The sequence below is a fragment of the Pocillopora verrucosa genome, chromosome 1 (assembly GCF_036669915.1).
Source record: "Pocillopora verrucosa isolate sample1 chromosome 1, ASM3666991v2, whole genome shotgun sequence".
In the NCBI taxonomy this organism is placed as follows: Eukaryota; Metazoa; Cnidaria; class Anthozoa; order Scleractinia; family Pocilloporidae; genus Pocillopora; species Pocillopora verrucosa.
The window spans coordinates 11,737,023-11,739,728 of record NC_089312.1 but is presented as its reverse complement, the minus strand read 5'-3'; positions in this window follow the sequence as shown (position 1 = coordinate 11,739,728).

Here is a 2,706-nt window from a genome sequence, read left to right as displayed (position 1 = left end):
TTTGCGGTCAACATTCCAGTCGCGAGTCACACATATTATTATAGGTTTCAACCCATATGAGGCCGAAAAATGTACATAGAAAGATATTTCCAAATGCTCTAACCTCATTTGCCGCAGAAGACCGATCCAGAGACCAGAGTTTTAGGGCTTGGCTCTGACGAAGGGCTAACACTTGAAACGTCAGCTTTTTTACCCTTTAAGGCGGCTAATTTACGTTTTCAACCTAGTTGTTAACACTAAATTACCTGCTATACTCTCCCACCGACGCAGCACCACAGTTTCTTTAGAAACTTACCCCTTTATTCATAAGTCTTAAAAGGCCTCCTCAACAAACTCGACATGTGAAAGAGAGGAGCTGCTGTTTTTGAAAACTGCTTGTTCCGGAAAACTAACGAAAGGTAAACGAATATCCCCTTGCTATAACTTTAAAAATAAAACTAGGGGTTTCAGTACACTTCCAAAATTCGATGTTTCTACGAAGATTTCTCTTGACGTTGACACACGGCAGACTAGTACTTTACTAAAACTCAAAAAATTCGCTATCGCAATGTACCTGAACGATACCAGCAGCTTCCTCATCAAAAATATTACTGCTTTGCATTGGGTTCAGTGTGGGCTCCATGACTGGGTCTGCAGGGGCTGTATGAGTATCCTGGAATGAATGTGGTTCGGCGATAAATGCTTCATGGGCTATCCCAGGAGGCAGTGCATTATCTTGCCCAGTGGCCGAGTTTGTGGCATTTAAAGCACCTTGTGCGGTCAATGTAAGCATCTCTACCGCCTAAAAACAAATGAAATAGAAGCAGTATCAAAAGCAGATAAAATGAAAAACCACTCGTAGAACCTGAACAAACCCGAAATACAACATTTGTCGGAAAACACTCTCTCAGCACAATTTGACAGACTATCGAATAATTAACACGTATGTATTTTGATCTTAGCTTATTAAATAGATGAGGTTTAGATTGTTCGAATATTGTAAAAGATATAAAAATGTCTCTTGATTTACAGAACCCAATAGTTACACCTGCTGATAATGCAACCCCCCAAAAATGAGGCTTATCCTTTTGTTTTGTAAAGGGGCTTTCTTTCTACCAATTCACTCACATTCAAGAAGGAATCATTGGAGCACATGGCATGACCATATTGGGAAGTGTCAATCACACATCCCCCTTTCTCCAAACAAGATAGTACTCTGATACTAGTTGAAGTGTTCTGAGATAGTTTCCTATGACCTTATAGAATGTCACTGTCCAGTTAACGAAAATAAAAGAAACAAAACACGTAATGTCTATCCATGAAGTATCTATTAATGTCTATCCATGAGTGTTTGAAAGTTGGACAAGTCCAACTGAGTCGGCAGGTTAACAATTCTGCTTGAACATGTTTTGATGACGGTGGACTGAGGGCTTGCTAAGTTTGATGTTTTGGGGTTTTTATGAGTGGGACTGATTCCTTCTAGTTGAGTGTTCGAAGTTCCTTCCACGTTCGCTCTTGGACTTGAGACAAGGTCACGCCTGTTTCTTGTTATCAGAGATTTTTCTGTCTTGATGATGAATGATTGTGGTTCTTGTGATCTGCGAACAATGACTGCAGGGGTTTTCGTGTCTAGTATCCAAACTTTGTCGCCTATGTTCAAGTCGGGGAGGACTGACGCTCGATGATGTTTGTTGTGGTTCTCAGCTTGTTGAAGCGTGTACTTGCGTTCTGTCTCCTGTGTTTCAACTTCGGCAGTTTGGGAATTAGCTTGTCTGGTAACATTGGAAGGGTAGAGCGTATTTTCCTTCCCATGTGTAGTTCTGCAGAGGTGTATCCATTCTCCAGTAGTGTCGCTTTGTATAACAAGAGAGCTAAATATGGATCTTCTGTCCACTTTGGAGATGACTCCAAGGCTTTCCATCCGCTCCAATTCTTGTTTGACTTCTTTCACGAGATGTAACGCTACTCGTCTTGGTGTTGACAATGCTTATGGTTCTGAACCAGGTTTTAGTTTGATGCTTAATTCTCCCTTCAATTCTCCAAGACCTTTAACAAATTTGGGAATTTGTTTTTGAAAGCTTGTTTAATTCTTTCGCTATCATCGGAGTGAATTGTTTCCACTTTTTCCACCAAGTTGAGGGCATCGATTGCTGCTCGTCCTAGAAACAGCTCTTTGAGGTTTTTCACGGTGTAAATTTCTTGCTTAGTTTCTTTGGAATTTGCAGTCGTTAAATTTCCTTTGACAATTCTTCTAACTGAAAGTTTTTCATGACCCGGACCAAATAATTCTTGTGAGGCCTTTTGAAGTTTGCCTAATCCCGTTTGTAAGTACGTGGACTCAGGAATAATAGTAACGTTGGCGCCAGTATCGATTTTGAACTTTACGTTTGCTTGTCTGAGTAATGAATTTACAGACCATTTCGTTTGGCTTTTGTTGCCACTGATCGATTCGGGAAAATGGCAATCATCTGAATCACTGGTTTTACCCTATATTTCCTCTTCAACTGAATGAACAACCTTGCATTTACACACTGTAGCGTAATTTCCTTGTTTTGAACACTTTGGGCATGTCGCTTTAGCTGCTGAGTATTTATCGTGCTTGTGTAAGGGCGATTTACCACAACAATAACATGTTTTGGCAGAAAATTTTCTGTGTGGTTTTTGTTCCTTCAAGCGCTCAATTTCTTTCATGTTTCTGGGTTTTGGGCGGCTTTTCATTCTACTATA